A 25,639-nucleotide genomic window follows, 5' to 3' on the forward strand; every position below is an offset into this window, starting at 1 on the left:
TAAGAAGAAAGACAGGTGAATGAAAAATTACCAACTGTGAGCAGGAATCGAACCTACTACCTTCGAATTACGCGTTCGATGCTCTAACCACTGAGCTATCACAGCGGCCCTCCCTCCATCCGCTTTTTCGGGTTTATCTGTGAATTTAGAAATAGGAGCGACAGTCAGCGCCATCTATAAGCCAAACAACGAGTGTGAAAACACTCTTATGCGCATGTTTGGCGTCACGTAGCACGTGAACTTATTATGAGTGGGCAGCTGATTAATTGTTCCTCTTATACAACCTAAACACACCAAGTCTGGCAGTACGAGACCCTCGTTCAATGAAATAAGGGAACCCGGTCTTGTGCTTGCTGCTGCCAATATATACCCGCAAACTTCTTAACCTCATCTGCCAACCTAACCTTCTGTCTCCCCCTAACCCGCTTGCCTTTCTGGAAATCCATTTAGTTACCCTTAACGACCAGCGGTTATCCTGTCTACGCGTTACATGCCCGGCCCATGTCCATTTCTTTTTCTTGATTTCAGCTATGATATCCTTAACCCCCGTTTGTTCCCTAATTCACTCTGCTCTCTTCTTGTCTCTTAAGGTTACACCGACCATTTTTCTTTCCATTGATCGCTGCGTCGTCCTCATTTTAAGCTGAACCCTCTTTGTAAGTCTCCAGGTTTCTGCTCCGTAGCTAAGTACCGGCAAGATACAGCTGTTATATACCTTTCACTTGAGGGATAGTGGCAATATACCTGTCACAAATTGAGAGTGCTTGCCAAATGTGCTCCACCCCATTCTTATTCTTCTAGTTACTTCAATCTCGTGGTTCGGCTCCGCGGTTATTACCTGCCCTAAGTAGACATAGTCTTTTACAACTTGAAGTGCATTAATACCTATTTCGAAGCGCTGCTCTTTTCCGAGGTTGTTGTACATTACTTTCGTGTTTTGCAGATTCATTTTAAGACCCACCTTTCTGCTCTCCTTGTCTAACTCTGTAATCATGAGTTGCAATTCGTCCCCTGAGTTATTCAGCAATGCATTGTCATCGGCGAAGCGCAGGTTACTAAGGTACTCTCCATTAACTCTTATCTTTAACTGTTCCCATTCTAGGCTTCTGAAAACCTCCTGTAAGCACGCGGTAAATAGAAATGGGGAGATTGTGTCCCCCTACCTTACACCCTTCTTGATTGGTATTCTGTTGCTTTCTTTATGAAGCACTATGGTAGCAATTGATCCCCTGTAGATTTCTTCCAGGATGTTTATATATACTTCATCGACGCCCTGATTTCGCAGTGTCTGCATGACGGCTGATATTTTTACTGAATCAAACGCCTTCCCTGAATATGTCGAGGCATATGCAGGCCGTAAACTCTTGAGAGCCGAGACAAACTACACCGTCACGAAAAAAGAGTGCCTGGCGATCGTCTGGGCCCTTACAAAGTTTCAACCTTACTTGTATGGTCGCCCATTCGATGTTGTCACCGACCATCCTGCACTATGCTGGCTGTCATCATTGAAGGATCCCTCAGGCTGCCTCACCCGTTGGGCTCCTTGCTTACAAGACTACGACATCCGCGTGCTCTACCGCAACGGACGCCAGCATGCTGACGCCGACGCCCTCTCGCGCTCTCCTCTGCGTGAAGCTGACGTGCTCTGCTCAGTATCCTTGGTTGCTGTTTCTGCCATTGATGTTTACATCATCGCTACCGAACAGCGAAAGGATAATTGGATCGCCCAACTGATCGACTTGCTCTCTGATCCGTCCGCAACGCCATCCACGTGTGCCTTGCGCTGTTGAGCTCACCATTTTGCCCGTCGTGACGGCCTCCTACACTGACGCAATTACGACGCCGATGGCCGGCAGTGGCTACTTGTGATACCCCGCAGTCGGCAGCCGGAGATATGTGAATCCTTCCATTCAGATCCACAATGCGCGCATTCTGGGTTATTCGAAACCTACCATCGCATAAGACAACGCTACTTCTAGCGCGGGATGTACCGCTACGTCCAGCAGTTCATTCGCTCCTACCTCGCTTGCCAACGCCGCAAACCGTCCGCGCACATGTCACCAGCCGGTCTGCAACCGTTACCTTGTCCTGACCGTCTGTTTGGGCGCATAGGTATCGATTTGTATGGACCACTCCCTCTGACGTTCACTGCGAACCGCTGGGCCATCGTAGCCGTAGATTTTTAACGCGATACGCCGTAACTGCCGCTCTCCCTGCGGCTACTGCGCGTGATGTTGCGTCCTTCTTACTGCATCGATTCATACTGCGCCATGGTCCACCCCAGGAGCTTCTTAGCGATAGAGGTCGTGTCTTCTTGTCAGAAGTCGTCGACGCCATTCTCACTGAGTGCCATTCTGTCCACCGCAAAACTACTGCTTACCACCCGCAGACGAATGGTCTGACCAAACGCTTTAACCGCACCCTCGGTGACATGCTGTCGATGTACGTCGCCGCCAACCACATAAATTGGGATACTATGCTGCCCTTCGTCACCAAGGCCTACAACACCGCCCCTCAGAGCACGACCCGTTTTTCACCTTTCTTGTTGTTGTACGGAAAGCACCCGTCACACAACATCGACACTATACTCCTGTACACTCCGGATCCATCTGAGTGTACACCTATTTCCGAGACCGCCAGGCTTGCTGAAGAGTGTCGCGAGCTTGCCAAGACTTTTACGACGCATGAGCAAGAACGGCAGAAGAGTATTCGTGATGGCTCCGCCACTTCTGAGCCCACGTTCTTTCCTGGTTCCCTTGCATGGCTCTCAATCCCGACCTCTGTAGCTGGCCTTTCTTCCAAACTACTCCTAAAATATGAAGGTTCCTACCGTGTCATCGAGCACACATCTCCAGTCAACTATCTTATCGAGCCAATTGAACAATCTTCGGACATGCGCCGTCACGGGCGCGACATAGTCAACGTGGAGCGCCTGAAGGCTTACTATGACCCGCTCGTAGTGACAAGATGTTAGGTCGCCAGGCGGCTCCCTCTTCGACCCCGGGGTAATTGTAGCGAAGCCGCCGAACACTGAAATGGGTCGAACTCTCAAGTGCTTTCTAGTGGGTCTACCCAAAAAGAACGCCGCTCGCGCGGAGAGTTCATGCTTCGCCGTTACTGTCGCCATTGTGTATACTCGCTGTGTGCCGGCTAATAAACGCCATACCAATATATATATATATATATATATATATATATATATATATATATATATATATATATATATATATTGTAAAAAAGAGGATGTACTCCGGCGCATAGGCCGCAGCATCGAGTGTGCAGCAGTGGCTCTAGCTCGGAAATTGCGGCTGGTGCATCGCCTTCCAAGCCTTCCAAGCATCAACCTTTCTGCTTAATAAATCTCCTTTATAATTGGTGGAGGTGCGGGGTACTGTCCCTTACACCTTCCCGCTACCATCCTGGAACTCCGTTCTCGACGGCTACCTTCTGCTATGCCGGACGCCGATCAGCAGACGCTTCCATCTCTTCCGGCCACCTGTCCAGGCAGTGTTCCTCAGCGGGAGCCTCCAATCTTCAGTGGAACAGATGACAACGACGTTGAAGATTGGCTCTCGACTTTCGAACGGATGAGCGCTTAAAGCAGATGGACGGACGCGGACAAGTTGACACGCGTGTCGTTCTACCTCGCGGGTGTAGCTAGCGCTTAGAAACCACGAGGCAGACGTCCGAACGTGGCCGCAATTTAAAACGTCGATTGTATCAGTCTTCGATCGACCTGCCGTCCGAAAACTTTGTGCCGAGCAACGTTTACGCACACGCGCACAAGAAACGGGTGAAACCTTCACAAGTTACATAGAAGACGTCGTCGATTTGTGCAGACGCGTGAACGCCGAAATGACGGAAGCTGAAAATGTAAGCACATCCTCAAAGGGATTGACGACGACGCTTTTCAAATGCTCTTGGCGAAAAGCCCGACCACTGTTAACGGCGTAATTAGCCTCTGCCAAAGCTACGATGAATTGCGGAAGCAGCGAGCTCTGACAAAACGTCCTCCAGCGCACGATTTGGCATCGCTGTCTAGTGTGATCAGTGGTCATGACCAAGCGTCACTAATAGCCGAAATAAAAGCATTTGCCCACGAAGAAGTTGCACGACAGCTTTCCTTGGTGCCTTTCACACCAGAAGCTACCACAACTTTACCATCGTCTCTACGTGACGTCATTCAAGGAGAGGTCGCCAAGGCCTTACCAGCTGCTCGCGAGCCTAATCTTGTGGCTGCTCCTCTCACCTATGCCGTGGCTGCAGCCATGCCAACTCGCAAGGCGCCTGCACCTCCGTTCCAGCCTCGCGCAAGCTATACCCCAGCTCCAGTTCACTGGACCAGCACTAACACCGCCAACCCGTGGCGCACCCTCGACAATCGCCCGATATGTTATGCTTGTCGATACCTCGGACACGTCTCAAGGTATTGCCGCCGCCGGACGCATATCACCAATGAAAACCGCCGTGAGCCTTTCTTCCCGCTTGACCCCAACGCGCGATACGGTTCCTCCACTCCAATGCCAGCCCGCTACCAGGACGACCACCGCCCTCGGTCGGGACGCCTTCGCTCGCCTTCTCCACGCCGCCGCTTGCCTTCTCCTATGCGTCGACGGCCCCCGCCTAACGAGGAGGAAAACTAGACGACGCAGTTCCTGAGGCAAGAACTGCGCAAGTTTCGGTTTGCCCAAGTCCTCATTTGTCACCTACCAATGTTATTGATGTGTTCGTCGAAAATATCCCTACTGTCGCTCTTGTAGATACCGGTGCAGCTGTTTCTGTTATAGATGCTGGATTTTGCCGCTCAATTCGTAAGGTTACGACGCCTTTCTACAGATTATCGCTTCGCACAGCTAGTGCTCAACCTGTTCAACCGTCCGCAGTATGTACAGCCCACGTGACAATTCAGGACGTTCTGTGTACGATAGAGTTCGTGGTTCTTTCATCATGCTCCTATAATATTATTTTGGTATGGGACTTTTTGTCGCGTCATAGCGCCGTAATCGACTGTGCTAGGGCTGAGGTTGAATTTTGCTCACTGGATGACCAAGCATCCGTCGACACCCAGTTTGCCGCTAAACTTGTCGTTAGCGATGACACCTACATCCCTCCATGCTCTTTTGCGTTCGTGCCAGTTTCATGAAGCGCCATATCCGACGGCACGGTCTTCTTCACACCATCTACAATATTCGTCGCCCGAAGAGCTTTCCTCCTGCCTTTTGCTGCTCTCGATCTTGTAGAAAGCTCAACCACAATGCCAATTTATAATCATGAGTCGTCGTCTTTATCCCTACTTTGTCACGAGTGCCTTGGCCACATCGAGACAATCAGTTCTTCCAAAATTATATCCGTCCCCGATGAGGTGCCTTCTACCTCCGTCTGTGAACTGGCTGTCGTCTCAGCGCCTGACTCAACGTCGGCAAACATATTTCAACCATTCATCGCTGCAGATTTGACATCTTCGCAGCGTTCACAACTCCTCACCATTCTTGAGAGCTACCGCCATTCTTTCGACGTTGAACAAACATCTCTCAGCCGTGCCTTAGCAGTAGAACACCACATCGACACTGGGTCCCACTCACCACTGCGACAACGACCTTATCGCGTGTCCGCTACAGAACGCCGCGTCATTGCTGACTAAGTAGACGACATGCTTCGCAGAGGCGTCATTCGACCTTCACAGAGCCCATGGGCGTCTCCGGTGGTTCTCGTCAAAAAGAAAGACGGTTCTATTCGTTTCTGTGTCGATTTCCGGCGATTGAACAAGATCACGCTGAAGGATGTCTATCCACTACCGCGCATTGACGATGCTTTGGACAGTTTGCAGGGTGCCGAGTTCTTTTCCTCGTTAGACTTGCGGTCAGGCTACTGGCAGGTGCCTATGGCGGAAGCCGATCGCCCCAAAACTGCTTTTGTCACGCCAGACGGCTTATATGAATTCACCGTCATGCCCTTCGGACTTTGCATTGCACCTGCAACGTTCGAACGAATGATGGACAACATCCTGCGTGGGCTACAATGGAAGATATGCTTGTGTTACCTCGATGATATCGTGGTCTTCACCCCTTACTTTGACACACACTTACATCGCCTTCAGCACGTCCTTACTTGCTTAACTAACGCCGGTTTGCAATTAAACCTCAAAAAATGTCGATTTGCCATGCGTCAACTGAACATTTTGGGCCACGTTGTTTCCAAGGAAGGCATCCTCCCGGATCCCGAGAAATTGCGAGCTGCTACGGCGTTTCCTAAACTTGCCACCATCAAAGAACTTCGAAGTTTCATTGGCTTTTGTTCGTATACCCGGCGATTCGTCCGAAACTTCGCGTCTAATATATCACCTCTCACGCAACTTCTCAGCAGCTGTAAAGACCTCTTATCCTGGTCCCCTGCCTGCGACGAGGCTTTCACCACCTTGTCATGGCTTTTCACGACGCCACCCATTCTACGCCATTTCGATCCTGAAGCTCCAACTGAAATCCACACCGACGCCAGTGGTGTAGGCCTGGGTGCTGTGCTCGCACAGCGTAAACCGGAACATCAGGAATACGTCGTGGCATACGGTAGTCGCACACTTACCAAGGCTGAGAGCAACTACAGCGTCACAGAAAAGGAGTGCTTGGCCATTGTGTGGGCCCTTGGAAAGTTTCGCCCATATCTATATGGTCGTTCTTTTGACGTCGTGACCGACCACCACGCGCTGTGCTGGCTTTCGACGTTAAAAGACCCATCTGGCCGCCTCGCTCGCTGGGCGTTGAAAATTCAAGATTATGACATACGCGTGGTTTATTGGTCAGGACGGAAGCATGCTGACGCCGACGCCCTTTCCCGTTCCCCCCTCTCCGAGAATGCCACAGCTGACTCCGCTTGCGATTCCACATTGTCATCGCTTGACTTTGACACCATTGCTATCGAACAACGCAATGACCCGTGGACTGCGTCTCTCCTCAATCATCTCTCCGACACTTCTGAACTCCCAAAGACGCGAACGCTTCAGCGCCAAGTTCCACACTTCTCGATACGTGACACGCTTCTCCGTCGACGCAACTACGCACCAGAGGGACGCAAGTGGCTGCTCGTCGTTCCACGAACCATGAGGTCGCAGATTTGTTCCTGTTTCCACGCTAACCCACAATGTGGCCACGCAGGAGTCTTCAAGACCTACGAAAGGCTTCGACATCGCTACTACTGGCGCGGTATGTATACCTTCGTCCGTATCTTCGTTCGTTCTTGTGCCGAATGTCAGCGCCAAAAATCTCCACCACACGCCTCCGCTGGTGAACTGCAACCTTTGCGGTGCCCTTCCCGACCCTTCGAACGGGTTGGAATAGATATTTATGGGCCACTTCCATTGACTCCGACTGGCAACAGGTGGATAATAGTTGCTATCGACCACCTAACGCGCTATGCTGAGACCGCTGCTCTTCAAACGGCTACAGCACAGGAGGTTGACACTTTCCTACTGCGTCACTTTTTGTTGCGTAATGGAGGCCCTCAAGAACTCCTCAGTGACCGCGGCCGCGCCTTCTTGTCCGAGGTCATTGAAAAATTGCTCGCTGAGTGTGCTATTGTACATCGCACATGTACCGCTTACCACCCTCAAACCAATGGGGCTACCGAGCGCTTTAATCGTACTCTCGGTGACATGCTGTCTATGTATGTGACGCCTGACCACTCTAACTGGGACTTAGTCCTCCCATTCAGTACATACGCCTATAATACGGCAACGCAAGCGACAACAGGCTTCTCCCCTTTTTACCTCCTCTACGGCCGTCACCCCTCCCACACCATTGACACCATCTTGCCCTATTGACCGGACGCGTCCTTTTTCTATTCATCTTTTATTCATCATCAACAAGCGTTAACATGGAAAAGTGCATGGGTACAGATTCACTGGGAGGTCCCAAGGTAAGAACCGCAGGCGGGACCTCCCATGATGAAAAAAAAAAGGTAATCATCAAGCAACACTGAAATACATTGTCAGCAAATAAACACAGCATAAACACAGCATAAAAAAGAGAAAGAGGAAAAAACAAAAGAAAACAAAAAACCCTTAGAATAATAAGCAGGAACACTAAAAAACAAGGAATACATCGTCAATCTATTAAAAAAATGTGGATATGAATACCACAACAAAAAAATACATGATAATACAGTTACAATTCAATCAAACAGAAGGGCCTAACAAGAAAGTCTTTAGTTTGAATATAAAAACGCAAAGTGATTTAGAAGATTTAATATCAGAGGTAAGTGAATTCCAGAGCGAAATGGCCGAGAATAAAATCATTTGTTTGCTATAGTTAGTGTGTATACACGGAAGTAAGAGATTCTGGCGTGAGGCAAAGCGCGTTGAATTGAGATTATTAGTGATGCAATGAGGGAGAATATCTAAGACAACGTGATCTTGCAAAACGTTAAAAAAATGAAATACCAATGCTGTACCTAAACAGATGATGAAGGGGCAAAACACGCAGCTGATAGAACAGCGGGGAAGATTTTGCTTGTCGATGGGAAAATGTAATGATGCGTAACGCTTGTTTCTGCAGTGTTATTAATGGGGCGATGTGGGTATGATACGTACCACCCCAGGAAGAAATGCAGTAATTTAGGTGACTGTGGACAAAAGCGTAATACAAAGTTAGGAGAGTTTGCAAGTTGAAGTATGTTCTAGCTCTAATCAAAACTCTTATGCCGAACATAACTTTCTTTGAAATGAAGATTACGTGCTCATGAAATTTAAGGTGAGAATCGACTATTACGCCAAGAAAATTAGTGCTACGCTGAAGTTCAATTTTAATACCGGAAATATACAGGGAAGGGAACTCGGAAAATTTTTTTTGCGGAGAACTAAAAAGCAGAAAGCAAGTTTTAAGAACGTTAATAGATAACTTGTTGAAGAGACACCACCGCTCGAGGGAAAATAGGTCAGCTTGGAGCATTTGCGTTAAGGTACACATGTTTTGGTGGGAGTTGAAGATGGTAGTGTCGTCAGCATATAGTACGCATTGTGAAGAGGTTAAACAGCCAGGAAGGTCAATAATGTAAATTAAAAAAAGAAGTGGGCCCAAGATTGAGCCTTGTGGAACGCCTCTGTTAACTGTGACCGGGGGTGATGTTGCTGTGGAAACAGAAACTATTTGTTGCCTGTTTAAAAGAAAGCTGCGTAACAAAGTTAGAGCACGACCCGTAATGCCATAACGCTCTAGTTTAGTGAAAAGAATGTCATGATCAATGGTGTCAAATGCTTTTGAAAAATCTATGAAAACAGCAGCAGCAACGTCGCTGTGATCAATGAAAGACTTAATTTTATCTGTTAGACATGCAGTCGCAATATTAGTTGATAGGGCAGCACGAAAACCAAACTGAGAGGGGGTGAGTAAGTTGAATTTTTTAAGGTAGCGAGAAAGACGGGTCTCAATAAGTTTTTCTAGAAGCTTATCTAAGAAGGAAAGAATAGAAATGGGTCGATAATTATCCATAAAGCGCGCGTCACCTTTTTTGAGTACAGTAACGATTCTTGCTATTTTCAAGGACTGTGGAAATAATCCGGTTTTAAAAATTAAGTTGAATATATAGAAAAGTAGTGGCGCAACAAGTCGACGTACAAGTTTCAAATGGAACCCATGAATACCATCTAAGCCAGGCCCGGTAGTCTTTAATCCTGCAATGGTAGCTTCGATTTCGTCGGAACAAGTAGGAAATAGAAAAAACGATTGGGGGCAACGCAAAGGGCAGAAGAATAAGGGCACGAGGGAAGTTGTGAGCATACACCCGAAAATTGATTGCTAAATGCATTAGCAATATCTGCAGGTTCAGTAAATGATGAGTCGCCCTGAACAATGGATTTGATGGGCTTGTGCTGAGTAGCGTTATTCAGGAATTCCTTAACTAACTTCCATTTTTTCTTTATGTTGTTACCGCACCTATTGAATTCATTGTCGTAGTAGCGGCGCTTGGCGGCTTTAAGGAGCGAGCACAGAACTTGAGAGTAGCGTTTATAACGTGCTCGGAGATTAGAATTTAAAGGTTTGCGCTTCATCTTTTTGTATAGATTATCTTTTTTACGCAAGGCAATAAGAAGGGAATTTGAAAGCCAAGGGCACCGAGGGGCAGTGGAACGCCTATTGGAAGTAATTATTGTTGTACAGTCACCGACAGCATTGATCATTGCATCAAAAAATTCCTGTATAGCGATATCAGGATTCAAGACATTGAATATGCTGGACCAGTCTATTTCTGATACAAGGTTTAAAATTTTTTCACGATCAAATATAGAATGCTCGAAGGTTTCAGTTTTGTTTTTTTCCTGCTTGTGCAAGTAAAAAAACACGGGGAAGTGATCGGTAATATCGCAGTCGATAGTGCCAGCTTCTATTGGGGAATCATGATTAGAAAAAATATCGTCAAGGAGAGAATGGGAAGAATGATCTACAACACGTGTAGGCGCATTTATCAGTGACTCATAACCGTAGCTACAAAAGGCACTAGTGTAGATCGAAGTGATAGGATTCGCAGAATCAAGAAGATTGATGTTAAAGTCACCCATGATGAACACATTTTTGTTTTCGAAAGACAACTTATCAAGCACAAGAAAAAGTGCATCGCAGAAATCAGCTGCATTAGATGAAGGAGAGCGGTAAACGGAGCCAAAGACTGTCCTATTAACATTTGAAGAATCAATTGGATCGAGTTCTACCCAGACAGATTCGCATTTCAGAACATTTATGCTTAGATCTTTGCGTCGACAATACGAGAGCTGGTTTGAAACGAAAATGGCAGAGCCCCCGTAAGGGCTACCACTACGATGATCGTATTCGCAACCATATTCGGCAAAGCCATACATATCGCGATCTTCACAAGTAAGCCAGGTTTCGGAGAAGCATATGATGGAGAAATGATGGTTCAAAGTATGAAGTAGTGTGGAAATCTTGTTACAGTTCTTTTTAAGGCTACGAGCATTGAAATGTATTGCGCTGAAAACATTCGCGTTACCTAAACATTTAGCCACCTGTGCTGGTGAAGCACAATTCATTACAGAAGAAGAGAGAAAGCTACAAAGCCAAGGAAAGTAGCCTACTCTTCAAAAATTGCAAGGTCGTGGTCAGTCAGTACCCGAAATACACGGCCGTTGATTGTTTTACGCGCCTTAATAACACAGTTTTCGGTCCACACGAACATCCAGTTTTTGTCTTTCTTTAGCGCGCGCGCCTTTCCGAGCAGTCTCTTGTTTTCCGGGGTAAGGTGTTCAGTGATAAAAATGGGTGAATCCTCGCGATCATTGAAATTGGGGATGAGGTTGCAAGACGGGCTTTGCGGGCTTCAGAAAGGAAACTGGAACGTTTGTCTCGTGACCGAAACCTGGCAATGATGTTTAGTTGATTTTTTACATGTGTGGGGACCCGATGCACAGTATCAAAATCATCAGGAGTCACTGGGCAACCGACTTTCTCTCCGATTAGTTCCAGGATCTCTGAGCAGTTCTCGTTTTGAGTTACAGGAACTCCCCTAATTTCAATGTTATTTAAACGTGAGAATTGCTTGACTTGAGCCACTTTTTTGGAAAGGTGATGGCTGCACTCAGCCTGTGACCTGTTACTGGCAACAAGGGTGGCATTTTCCGCCTTGATAGCCTTAAACGTCTTATTCATGAAATCCATGGAAAGTTTCACCTCGTTTAGTTCACGCTGTAGATCCTTAATTTCAGCAGAATTGCTGTCTACCAATTCGAGTTTCAGCGCGTCCAGTGATGCAGAAAATTTCTCCAATTTTGCATCAACAGCAACCTTATATTGTTCGAACTCTTCAGAAAGTGACGCGACAGTGGGTTTCATGGTTGGGGCGAGCGATCCACACTGCGGTACCAATTAGAAGTTCAAGAAAATAATTCGCACTGTATTACCTGGGTCAAAAGATGATTCCGATTAAAGGCCGGTCAGAGCGGTCCGCAGTGGTGGATCGCTCGCCCAAAAGTGGTGGCCGTTGGCGCGAAGGGCAATTTATGAAGGATCCGGCGTTGACTGCAGAGACACCTCGCGTTGTAGGCGGGAACCACAGGCTTCCAGTAAAAGCTGAGCTGCGCACGTATCAGCGGAACAGGTGACAGAGTGGTCAGCGGCACGCGACGGTGAATATGCAGATGACCCGTCACCGAAGTATCAGTCGGGCAGTGCCTGGGTCAAAAGATGATTCCGATTAGTGGCCGGTCAGAGCGGTCCGCAGTGGTGGATCTCTCGCCCAAAAGTCCGAATGCCTACCGATCTTGGACGCCGCCAGACATGTAGAAGAATGCCGCCAATTAGCTCGTTGCTTTACCTGCGATGACCAAAACAGGGAAAAAGCAATTCATGATGCCCAGACCTCAACTCCCGTTTTTCTTCCGGGTGCTCTTGTATGGCTGTCAGTGCCGCATCGCACACCTGGGCTCTCTTCCAAACTTCTGCCAAAGTAGGATGGGCCATATCGTATTCTCGAACAAACTTCGCCAGTAAACTACCTCATTGAGCCTCTTAAGCCACCATCAGACTTGCGACGTCACAACCGCAAGGTTGTACACGTCCAGAGCCTCAAGCAGTACCCTGGTTCAACGCCGCCTGCACAGGACTAAGTCGCCAGGATGGCTCCTTTTTTTCTCCGTGGGGCCATTGTAAAGAAGAAAAAGTACTTCGGCGCAGAGGCAGCAGCATCGAGTGTGCAGCAGCGGCTCGAGCTCGGAAATCGCGGCTGGTGCATCGCCTTTTCAGCCTTCCAAGCATCAACCGTTCTGCCTAATAAATCTCCTTTATATATATATATATATATATATATATATATATATATATATATATATATATATATATATATATATATATATATATATATATATATATATATATAGCCCAGTAGATCCTCCGTGAGCGGTCACAACGTGGTTTATTTCGACGTTTCGGCCTAGAGGCTGACCTTCATCAGGATACTATTACGTTACGCCAGTTACGTTCCATTTGGTTCTTTCCACTCGCCTTTCGCTTCTTGCGCGACATTTGCTGCTGCCGCCAAGGAAGCCGAAGACGAGAATTTTTCATCTGCTGGCACCTTGAGGAAACGACCGCTCCGACATCATCTGGATATAAAGACTTTTATTCGTTTCTCTCCTCGAATCTCTCCGCGAGCCTAGCCACGCCACTGGGCAGCAAAAAGGACTCCCGTTGATTACAAATCGAATGCGCTCTCGCTTCCGGGCTCAAACATTCTTTCAAGCGATCCGCGACAACTAGCTGCTTGAGTTCCTCGAACGTGCCTACCTTTGAACTCTGGACATAATAGTCAAAATAATTCTCAAGGCGCACGGCAAACTGATCCCAGGACTCCCTTTCTCCCTTTTTCGATCCCGCAAACAGCCTCTTGTACTCTACCGCCGAAAGCCCGAGACCCTCTAAAATGCTTGACTTAAGCTTAACATAAGCTTTGCGCTCCTCTGCTGTAAGCCTGCACAGCAGCCCGCGTGCCCTTTCACTCAACTGTGGCAAAACTAGCCCGGCCCACCATTCGCTCGGAACTTCATACGACTCGAGCGTTGCCTCAACATCCTCGAACCACATTGGCGCAAGCGCCTTTTGGTTCGGCATTGGTGCCAGTACACCCTTTAATAAGCTTGCGAATTTCAGTCGCCTGTCTTCCTCTGACCTTCCGCTAAGCGCTACGCTGTCATCGCTCTCGTTGGACTCTGCCCCATTACGGGCTCATAGCCGCTCGCTTTCCAGCATCAAACGCTGCTTCTCCGTTTCCGCCTCAGCAATTTTTAATTGAAGCTGGAGAAGCGCTAGCTGCTGTTCCGACGCTGTATCTGGCGTGCCACTACCATGACCCCTCGTGCCGCTGTCGGCGACTCCCAACGCCTGCAAGTTTCCTGCCCCGTCCCCATTCATTTCCGAGTTTTCCCTTTCTCTGTCTCGCAAGTTCTAATGCTTTGTCATCGCCTGCGCCCAACAGAAAATCAAGAGGTACCCGCCTGAAGTAGCCTTGCGGTGCGCTCTTCCTCCTCGGAATCCAGTGGACTAGCCTTGCTTTGTTGATCCCGCAGCGTGGTAGTCAGTTGAAGGTGGTTTTCGTCAGTCTCGGCCGATGTCGCTCTCCGCTGTCCTCCTCAGGTCAGCCATGCAGACCCTGCCGACTGCGCGCGAATCCTGATGATGATGATGATGATGATGAAAAACATTTCTTATAAAAGAGAGAGGTACGGGGCCAAAGCATGACCCCGCTACATGGTCGGCGTCCTTAGTCCGGGACACCGCATGACGAGGCCCCTACTCGCGCCCGTCTCACCAGAGCCCGTTGTCCTGATGAAGGCCAGACTCTAGGCCGAAACGTCGAAGTAAACCACGTTGTGACCGCTCACGGAGGATCTACTGTACTATATGCAACGCTACGGCCACTCAACCACCATGCCTGCCTATACATATATATATATATATATATATATATATATATAAATATATATATATATATATATATATTTATATATATATATATATATATGACGCTCATGTTCCTGAAAGAGGCCCATCTGACAAACTTTCACATCAAGACGAGCAATTTCAACAAAGGCAACTCCACGAACTCCAAGAGCTGCAACGGCTACTCGAACAAGAACAACGATCAAGTGAAACCTCCTCACGAGTACACTTGTGGCAGAAAGGAATAAACGTGGCGTATGAGCCAGGCCTTGTCACCCAGTCATCAAAGCGTCATATATATATTTATATATATATATATATATATATATATATATATATATATATATATATATATATATCCCGGCTGACAATTGAGGTAGGCTTGCCCCCCCCCCCTATTCGCGGAAGAGTTGGTACGCCACTGATCAGAACCATGTTTTTGACGTCTGCTTTAGTGATGTTACCATTTTTTGATGAATTCTAGTCATTTGGAGTCTTACCCACCCCTAAACACATGTTATTTGGGTTTCTGATCATACGGTCCTTGAAAATTCGCACACATAGCCTTGGAAGTTTTTTCAAACCCTTGAATTTTTGTCCTACAAACGAGCATGAACTGTCAAAGAATGAACAAAACATTCAGTAGCCCTGCCTTTATTGGAGAAATCGGCACAAGTGGAGCTTGGTGTTGGCGTGACAGAACCAGAGCTTTCCTTTTTTTTTTGCAATGCTGCCTTTTAACGCAGACGCTCAGCTTTATTATGAGTAGTAACTGTTTTCAGGCTGTATAAGCATAAAGCCTTCACTGTTTTTCAGTTATTCGTGAGCCTACAAATTGAACGATTTTTTTTTTCAAATTATTTCTTATATGTGAAATGTCTGAAATCTGAAAATGACTTTCACGTTTAACAGGTAGGTGGCTTTCAATCCGCCAACTTGAAATATTTCAATCAAGCACTGTCACAGGTCCCGATAAGTAGGGAGGCGATCGGAAGGATAATTCCAAAGGCCGAAGTATCGGCCCCCCACACTGCACCACGAAAGGGCGGACAATTTAGAAGTGGTCCTAACTGGCGTGCCAGCGGACGCCGGCTGTGGTGCAAAGACGATTCAGATCAGAGAGTTGATAAACAAAACAAAATTGTATTCGGGAATATGGCAGATCAAAAGGCACACAAATATGCACACTCGACAGTAGTTGAATGATCTCTTGGTTGCTTGTTTTTTTTTCTTTATCGTTATCCTTGAGGTGTCTCTCTGGCGCCCGGAATCGTCACCTTCACCAGAATTCGGTGGTGCACGCTTTTTTGGAGCGCTTGTTTGTGACACCGCCCCACACTTGAAGAACATTATCTCATAAAATTCAAAACCACACAAATGAACGTGAACAGCCTCCATACAACAACAATCCGTAACACAGTCCATCGTTCGTTGCACGTCAAATTCAGAGCAGAACACTCGATACAATTGCAAATTGCAATTTAATCTCACAACACATGAAATATAACCACAGCTACATGAATAGAACACTCTATCACACATTTCAAACAATACAAACGTTCAAGAGTCTGCCTTTACAACACTGGTACAATCATGTTGACCGCATGACGTCACCACAACATTTTCACTCGCTTGACATACGCTTGTGACTGAGCTCTCTGAGCTTCACAACAAGTTTGTCAAAACTGTAACTAATCTCCAGTGTAACAAACTATGTCTTACGGCGTAAGAAATTGGAAACAAATGCTTTTTATTTAAAAAGAGGTGTTCAAACGGTGATCTGCAGATGCGTTTGTGTGGTCAGCTGGTGCCTCCTCCCACTTCGTAAGGTTGCCTATTGTCTCGACCTGCAAAGATAAACATGATCGTATTATTATAAAAACTAATTTTCTACATAACACTACCTTCTTTATAGGTCTTTTCAGAACAACTTTTTAATCAACCAACTGTTGGTACAGAAAAAACTCTAGAATATGCTCACTTAGCACGCGCTACACCGTCAAGATGAATGAAAACACATGCAAGCGCACACACATTTTATACTCGAAGGTAGATTACAAGCTGATGCAACATCAACCGATGGAGAGAGACAAACCAATAGTCACTTGTAGTCAGATTGAGCTGCATGCATGCTACAATGCTTTCAGTGCTGGAAGCTAGTGTGGCGCAGCGTCTTGGGTGCTGGCAGAAGTCTGTAAAAGGAAAGTGTAAAAATGAGTTTGCCTAATATGAATGTTTGTGAAGTTTGCACTATTGGTGCCTGCATGGAAGTTTTGGCTAACAACGCTAGCAAAATTCGAGCACTCTACGTGCCTAGAAAACGAACACTGGCGTCGCTGCAGTCGCGGTGAAGTGACCTCACGGCACGCACTCGCTTGCCCCGCCGTCATCGCATGCCGACGGTCGCTGCTTTCCAAGCCCGCCATGCACCCCCTCTTCAGCGATACGATAATGATTTCTTCTCAATTTTGAGTAGTAGATTACCAAAGGTACAAAGAAATGGTATTTATTGCTGTTAAAAGTGAACTAAGCTGCAGAAAGTATAGATTAACTTTGAAAGAGATGGTGCATGACAGCGAGACACGAGTTATTTTCACCGTTCACGTACTCAACGAAATCAATACTAAGGAAATATTCGTCGTTAATGGGTCGGGGTTCTTTACAAGTTCGCATAGACTATGCGATTACACGTTTTTGTCGAAGCATTACAAATGACTTTACGACGTTTTCAGTTTACTGACAGCAATTGCGTTTTACCGTGCAAGTTATATCCGCCTTTGCAAATAATGTAGCTCATTAGACGGAATTCCGCTTTGGTAGGCGAGATAGTTTAGGTGGATCTGTCTTTCATGCACATTCACTTATGATAGTGAGAAAAAAAAGTAACGTTACAAAGCACAAAATGGTTCCCGGAATTCTGAGAGAGAAGTCGGTATACTCGCATCTTGTGTACAGATTTCTACTCAACAGTTTATTTATTTATTTATTTATTTATTTATTTATTTATTTATTTATTAGAATACCCTCAGGGCCCGTAGGGCATTACAGAGGGGGTGGGTACAACATTTATAACACACAAAAAAAATACAAAATATACAAACAAGTGTCAGGTGCGCAAATCAGGAAGGCAACATAAGTCAACTAAAAATGTATAAGAATTCAAGCACATACAAGACAAAGATAGATAATGGAAACTGCGTATAGTTACAAGCATTGCTGAGAAATTGCAGTCTTGAATAACAAAGCGTCTGTTATTGTTACAACGGAAGAGGGAAGGTGGTTCCAATCGGCGGCTGTTTTCGGTAAGAAGGCTGCTGAAAAGAATTTGGTGCGGCAAAACGGAATGGCAACCTCAGTTATCAGGATTACGTAGTCACATACCCTGATTTACGCGAACAGCTGACTCGATTTACATCACGTCATAAATGGTAATGTTCACTTCATGTAGAAATATTGCTGATAGCAATTGTTTGTAAACAAACGCCAGAAAGTCGAAATGAACCCTTTCGATTAAGCACGCCATTTTGTGGCTCACGTGATAAAGAAACGCCCTTTGCTTCAGTGAAGCAATGATTGGTTTCACACGTTATGGTCATATACAGATTGATGCGGTTCTGGGGTAACCAACCGTGTGAAAAAATTAATGATCAGGTGGCTATCTCGACTGGTTTTACAAGCATGACGGCACAGTTGCTAAGATGTCGCATGTAGACACTATCTGAAATGAGTAGCAGTTTCTGCAACTAATGTAAACTTGCTTTTTTAGTGAAACAGAGCAGCGAAATTATTCTTCCCCAAAACATGAAGCTAAACAACGTGATGGAATATTAACAATTACGCACGAGAGAATCTTACGCAACAGCTGCGGCGGTATTCTGGCGAGCGCATTCGAAATACTTTGCGACACTCGATACTAATTGATTCATATGTGGGGTTTAACGTCCCAAAACCACCATATGATTATGAGAGACGCCGTAGTGGAGGGCTCCGGAAATTTCGACCACCTGGGGTTCTTTAACGTGCACTTAAAGACACTCGATACTACGCACCCAAAGGGAAAAAAAAAACGCTGCCATCAGTTACTTTGATGCGTGCAATACCATTGTGAAAGAATCACATATTTTCGAAGAAATCACTCGTGAACAACACAACCTGAAAGGCAAGTATGCTGTCGTATACGTTTTAGACGCACGACATGATTGTGACGCACGCAGGAGAATAATTGCGGTCACCTCTCATTTTTAAACCTGCTGAACATGCATTATCTTGCTGTTCACCCCCGTCAGAGTGCGCCTACCATGGCCGAAAATCGAACCCATCTTCGAAGTAAGCAGCGTGACACCATAGTAAACCTCATCAAAGAGTGTGCGCTTGAGCGTAGGCACCAATGGTGAATTTACTGATAAAAAAAAGGATTAGTTTTTCATTTTTCACCAGGAACTTCATCAATGCTGCTTCCATCATTCATTTTAAGTGTGAGACATGCAAAATGTGAACGCTGGCAGTGCAACGGGGTTCGAAGCGCGCGCGTGTTATGTATACGCACGCCACAGCAAAATTCGCCGACTTCGTGCCATGACGTTATGCAAGCCGCAAACTAAGTAGCGCCACTCCAACTTCTCGGGTGCGAGGACATACGGTGGCGCCATCATTTAGAGGCGTCCCTATGACTATAGTGTACTGGATTATGGGGTAGTGTGTTCAGGGAGGAGCCGTGGCTGACGCAGTTGGTATCGAGAGCCGCGAAATGGCGCCACATTAGCATGGACTGTCACCTCGCGCTTTGCCTTTCGTGCACTTCTGTGCTTTGATATTAGTAATAGCAAGGTTGAACTTCCCAAAACCACCATACGAATATGAGAGACGCCGTAGAGGAGTGCTACGGAAATTCGACCATCTGGGGTGCTTTAACGTTCACCTAAATTTAGGTACACGCACCTCAGTTTTCGCGCCTTCGCCGAAAATGCAGTTGTGCCGTGGCCGGGATTCGATCCCGTGATGTGCGCTTGCATACGTATTTGCTGACATGTCCACGAAAAGCTTTCTAATGGGTTTGTTTGTACTGCATTCAAAACAAAACTAAATGTCAAAGCCACAAAAAACAGTCCAAATGCAGGTATTAACAAACGACGGCGAAGCACTCATCCCACGGGAAACTGCCTACAATTTTTAAAGCTCGGTTGGTGAACGAATAAAAAAATTAGGAAGATTGAGGTATCAAAGAAGCACCTATAAACCCGAAAGTTTCTCGTTATTTTACTGCTATATCAAGTCGTTTTCTGCTCACTGCGACAGCTTCGTCTTCCTTCGTTACGCGAGCGGCACCTTTTTGTCCATAGTTGCATCATGCCGTTTTAATTATGTTTCTAAGGTGACAAAACTGCCATTCGATTGAGAGACACGCCCTAGCTGAAGACTTGGGAATAATTTTGACAATCTTGGGTCTTTAAACGATTACGCGCCCACCGAAATACGACTGCTGTAGCCGAGATATTGCACTTTACAGTCAAAAGAAAACATCACTTGGCACCACTGTCAGACTGTAAGAAGAAACCCTTTATTTACGAGTGCGCAAACTGCAGTGAGCAGTAACACCAAATACATTCGTCGCCATTCCGTGAAATTATCAGTTTACGACCACCACTTCATCACGGTGGCACCTTTATGAATACCGACTTATTTTCGCGTGCAGCTTTTTCTTTTTTCGTTTTGTCTCTCGAGACTGGTTGATACCCTTCTCGAAAAATTGAAGTCGTGACAGCACGTAAATTACCGCTTTCTTTGACACGAGATGCGGTGCAACTGAGCTCCTATATATTCAAGGTAAACAAAGCTTGAGTAAGCCTTCCAGCGAAGCTGCAGTCCCTGCAGTGTTCGCCACCTCGAGTTCGTAGTCAGCAGGGAGGTCCATAGATGAACCTTAATCAGTGGCCTCACCGCGAACACATGGTGCTGCAGTTTTCTTGGGAATGGTAGATTCGACCACCAAGTTTTTCCACTTTCTCGGAGGTCTTGGATGCGGCGCTTTCTTCGATAAGTAGCTTGGAGAGTTGGGCGGTAACATCAGCACAACGTCCGGCGTTAGCTCTGGTCTCATACGTGGTACGAGAACTACTTCGCCGTTTATAACGTGCAAAAAACACATGAAGACTCGAAGTGTAGCTCACATGCAGAGCAGCTTTCGTTCAAGGTCCCATCCTGTCGATGTAAATTCTGTTCCCAAACCTTTCTCCGTGCTTCTTCTTTGGGTGCAGCTAAAAGCGACCACTGCTCATCTTTTTTCCAAAGGTATACTCTGTTTCGCACCTAGGTGCAAAGCAGTGTCGTTGCCACTGATGACCCGGCATCCCCTCAATGTCACGTGGTTATCTTATTAGTGGCTAAAGTCAAGGCACGAGTGAAAATTAAACCCTTCAATGCAAAGTACGAATCCTCAACCTCACTATTTAAGGAAAAAAATTAATCTAGTTTTTGGTTCAAGAAGTATTACGGATTGGCGGCGCACAATCTCTCGGTCAGTTAGATAATGCTTTAAAAAGGTTAAAGCAGGGCCTGTGATTCCATAGACTTACAATACAAAAGTGTTTGAATAATGGTGTCAAAGGCCAAAACATCCTTACCCAAAGTGAGGATCTGAAAATATCTTTCGTAAACCACCTCACGTAGTTTACCGGCACTCAAAGAATCTCCGCGATATGCTAATATTGTTAAAATTAAACGAACCCAGAACATCTGGTTGTGTACCTTGCAACTAACCACGTTGCAAGGTTTGATTACAAATGCATATCACCCAGGAAGCCATTAGTACGCCGCCAAACTTCACCTTTAAAGTTCGTGGCTCCTTTAATTGTGATAGCTCCAACGTAATATACATGCTGGAGTGCGCCGTTTGCCAAGAAGAGTATATTGGCCATACAGAAACATCGTTCCGAATACACTTCAACAACTGTAGGTTGCATACCGATGCGCTACCTATAGCATCCCGCTTCAAAACACATTTGCTTACCAGGGCACTCTTTGGAAAAAAAAACTAGGGTCATTATACTACAAGTGAGCTTTCATTCACACCACTATCGGGAAATCCATGAATCGTACCTCATCTACAAATTCAACACCATGTCATCAGGCAGAGATGAAAGTACAGGCACGCTTTCTAGCGTGCCCACCAAGCATTATCAGCCTTAATCCATGTCCCGCAGTGTCCTCGATTAAGCTTGTTGGATTCCGTTTCTAATGCTTCTGTTATTGTGTATATTTCTGTATCCAAGATTTACAGTAACTTGCATTGATTAATTGCCGCCGCTATCACGAGTGTCAATGCAAGACTGTATTTGAACGCGCACGCGCAATAAAAGCACCAACAACTGATCTTATTCATATCACAATAACTGAGCTGTGTATGTGACGCATAATCTTACTGTAATATCACGAGGTGTTTTGATATTTTTATATTCATGATTTCATTGTAGTTTTATTATTATCTATTTCTGGTTATTTCAGAGTTATGCTGTGTGCGCCAAGAAGTGATGTCTGTTTTTCAGTGTTCTACATTTCTATATATAATTATGTTTTTGCGTGATATCCAACTGTACCATCATGAATACTTCACGCTATAAATTGTCTGATCGCTGATATACGTCGCCTATCTGTATTATTCCGTGTGAATCGTGTTTATAAGCAAACGCGTTGATATGTACTTGCTACTTTGACAAAGACTGGTCTACCTACCGAAACGTCAGTCACGCATTTAAGTCACACAATTACCATTATCTATGCAATGCCCCTGGAAAGCCGCTATTTTTACGCGGTGCATTTTTCGTCCGACTACGTTAGACTTAAACTAGATTTGAGACTTCATACTGTCAAAAAGGTGCATTTTACAGTGCTCATTTTTACAGAGACATGCTATATTCAGCTTCGCCAGCTGTAAACTTTCTGCGCAGGGCTACTCAGGATTTTTTTAAGGTTGGGGGTGGAGAAGAATGACTAACTTTGGCAATTGATGGTTGCTGTAAATATGCGTAAATATTTTAGTATACCCCGAAAAATTAAATTACGAAAACATTTTGTCGTTTAGCGGGTTCACATTCCCTCCCTCTCCCCTCTCTATATACGTGATCGTGGTTCTGCGTGCATTTGACTCGGTATATTTTTTTTTGTATCTCACAGCTTTTTGAGCACAGCTAACTTCCAGTAAATCAGCTCAGTTATTTTGAATATTGTAGACGCGTAACCAACGAAGAAAGAGCAAGACAGAAGAAATCAGAATAGAACACGCCCTTTCTGAATAATTTTCGATTTCTCACAAGAGATTTTCTGGAGCTCAAGTTCAGTAGATGGGCGTGTCATGCTTCAAGGGTTATGACATCATGTGTTAGACATGAATGATGTGCAGGTACGAAGAAATCTGAATAAAAAAGCTCGTCAGAGGAGTCGAAGCGCATAGGAGTTCCTGATTGCAGCTCTTTAGGTACTATTCGACTGCACTGCCGCCACTACGGGCAACGCGGAAGGCATCACGCGGCAAGGCGCGGTCACGCCACTCACCCCATCTAGTATACACTGTACTCGCGCCTCACTCGCGACCATGGAAGAAGGAGAGGTAGCAGAGGGCATGCCCAGCCGGCGCATTACGCGAAAAGTGTGGAGCACGAACGAAAGAAAAATAGGAGAGGGCATGCCCAGCCGGCGTGCTACGTGAAAAGTATGGGAAGAAATGACATCATAACAACCATATTCACTGGGCACAATGGCGGCATTGTTATGCTTACGTGTTGCGCAGGGTAGCTGGTCTAGCAGTGAGCGGCCGCGGCTGGCGCGGCATGCGTGCCTCCGCAGGTCTCGTACTGAGCCGTGGCGGACAATATCGTGCTATGTGCGGCGTTATTGGTTACGCAGTGTTCTCCTGGCAGTTACTATACTCTTAGCAACGTCTACAAAACCTTTCGTCCACCGCGAAGCCTGAACAGTGCGTATAATGAGCGCATATCCATGTGTCGACGTGCGGCGGATGACGCAGATGAAGCATTTGAAGTGTTCAGCGAAATTGCGTTGGGCACCATGACAAAGCGGAACGATGACGAATCCCTTGCAGGTCAATGACACTTTGGCAGTGCTCCTGCATGTGGCAACGGACGAAACTGTTGTGTCCAGCAAGACGCAATGAGTCCATTTGCACATACGTAGTTTCATGTTCGGTATGTGTGCAGTAACAACTTGCATGTGCGTATTAAAACACCTTTTCTGTTCCGCTTGTTATACTCGCCCCCAGCATTCTAATCTCAACGTTAGAGCAACCACGTGCAAGTGTCACTTGCACCGTGCTAGAAATCACCACGGCCGCAGAATACTGAAGCCGGTGAGTTTCACGCGGAACACGGGCCCAGTGGCCGGGCGCTGCGTCGCCCTCGTGTCGGAATGAAGCCTTCAAAAGGCACATGACCGATCATTTTGCCTGTACAGTTGCTGAATTAGAGGGCCAGTAAGCAGCCCTGAGGCCCAAAAATTAAAAAAAGAGATATATGTGAAGTTTTCCTTTGCGAACGTGCTGCCTCGAGAATCCGAATACGTATATTGAGGAAGTTACAGGGGCTAGAACATCGGTTTAGCCGGTTTAAAATTTTCGCGCGGCCTCTCCCCCCCTTCTCTCTTCCATGAAGAGGAAGGCGTAGCCCATCTTTGTGACTCCACTCACTTCAGCATCGTGACACCACGTCAGCGACTGACGTCATCGGCGAACTCGATGAGTCGCAACGCACTTACGCTTAGTGCAAAGCGTGGTTGTTTGTTTACCGTTTGTCGCACCAGCCGCGGGTTAACTGTGTAAGCGTCTCGTGCGAAGTGCCGACCACAAACTACCAGGTCTCCGACGTACGTCGCTAGATGGCCGATTCGCTTCAGCCATGCAGCGCGCAGGGCCCCATCGTGAGGCACCCGGTACCCATGCTTCTCCGCTGCCAAGTCGCTCTATTTGCAGCCGACGACAGAGCAACGGTTTTTACCCGTGTTGCTCATGTCAAGGACAAAGTACGTTCGTACGGGCGCACAGGCACTGTAGTTGAGGTAGGAGTGTACACGTGCACGCGACAACTGCGAGGGTGGTTCATTCACGGCAGTGCCGAGAAACAAGGGGCAGTTTCGTAGCTGGGGGTGGGAACCTTAACTGACGTTGACTTCACTACTGTTTTTTCACTCCTGATTTGGACTAATCGGTGAGCTGCTTCGGCAAACTGCATGCTACGTCACGTCTCCGATCACCAAGATGACGTCGCTGCGCGTGCAAGGGGGTCGGGCGTAGGAAAGATGCGCGGGAATTGTTTTTAGAAACAGAGGCTCTGCGTGGCACGCAGCGCTGTAATATTCAGAAAACGTGATCCCTGCGGTGTAATCTACGAATTGCTGAGCTTGTATGGTGGTGTAAAATAAAGTCGGAGCCTGTTTATTGGCCCTACACCGTGCCTCGCCAGCATGCCCACCAGCCGGGTCGGGTGCCGTCATTCAAAAATAAAAATATTTCGTCCATGCGTGCGGTTGTAGTCGTCACCGCGTTTAGGTTTGCCCATGACAAGAATGACTGGCAGCGCTGCATTATCGTCACCTGCTTTGACGGCTGCAGGAATGGCTATTGAGACCCGACCTAATTCAAGGGCAACTTCGGAGTGCGCTTACGATAGCAGAAAGCACAATAACTTTTTTACGCGGGCTACAAAAACAACTATTCGGTGAGAACGGCGCAATTTAAACGTAGCGTTTAACACAAAGTCGCCAGCGTCACTGCCGACATCATTACATTTTGCGAATTTGTTTTCATTTGAAATAGTTTTTCTGTTCGCTTCAGACCTACTCATTGTTGTGTTTTTGTAAAAACGGCTTAACGAAGATCTACAGAAAAAGCATCTACAGATGAAATTACGATACTTCTGCGAAAACCCAACAGCGCTGGCTGAGCCCCCTCGTGGCAACTATGACAACCTTGTCATTGCCGCGTCACACTCCCACAACTCTAAGTCCATCGAACACTCCAGGGCAGATTTACGTTGACGGAGTTTAACAGAGTTCAGTGGTCGCCGTGTGACTGGAGTGTTACTCAATCAGCGCTTTGAGCTGCGTTACAACATAGGTACCTACTGGTGAACTACACAGAAAGGAAAAGTGCCAAATCCGTTTTTAAATCATACTCTCGTTTTGTCTGTAGCCTTTATGATATC

The 25,639-nt window shown here is 46.4% G+C and overlaps 1 protein-coding gene across 7 annotated transcripts in view; it reads left to right on the plus strand.

The window, feature by feature from the left end:
* The window catches only part of LOC119170521 (polyamine-transporting ATPase 13A3), a 1,084,416-nt gene that overhangs the window by 689,324 nt on the left and 369,453 nt on the right, over window positions 1-25,639 (plus strand). The window lies entirely within an intron of this gene.

The sequence above is a fragment of the Rhipicephalus microplus genome, chromosome 3 (genome assembly GCF_043290135.1).
Source record: "Rhipicephalus microplus isolate Deutch F79 chromosome 3, USDA_Rmic, whole genome shotgun sequence".
NCBI lineage: Eukaryota > Metazoa > Arthropoda > Arachnida > Ixodida > Ixodidae > Rhipicephalus > Rhipicephalus microplus.